Source organism: Diachasma alloeum, unplaced genomic scaffold (genome assembly GCF_001412515.2).
Source record: "Diachasma alloeum isolate Michigan unplaced genomic scaffold, Dall2.0 Dall_scaffold_00508, whole genome shotgun sequence".
NCBI lineage: Eukaryota > Metazoa > Arthropoda > Insecta > Hymenoptera > Braconidae > Diachasma > Diachasma alloeum.
Genome location: NW_021680640.1, coordinates 51,364 through 51,759, shown reverse-complemented (window position 1 = coordinate 51,759; position 396 = coordinate 51,364).

Here is a 396-nt window from a genome sequence, read left to right as displayed (position 1 = left end):
GCCGATAAAGAGGAAAAACGCGCAAGATGTCACGAGAGCTATGAGTTCCATTCTTCAACGGGGGCGTGTACCCAAACATTTACACGTTGATGATGGTAAAGAATTCTACAATTCTGAGTTTCAAGCATTGATGAAGAAATATAATATTAATTTATACTCTACCTTTAGTAATTTAAAGGCGTCTATATGTGAAAGATTCAATCGAACATTGAAAAGTAAAATGTGGCTACAGTTTAGTTTGCGAGGAAATTATAAGTGGATTGATATGTTAGCAGATCTCATGCATGAATATAATCATAAAAAACATCGAACGATTCGTATGAGATCTGTCGATGTAACGATAAAGAATGCAAAAAAATTACGTATCCTTTACGCCGACTTTCGAGCGAATAGAAG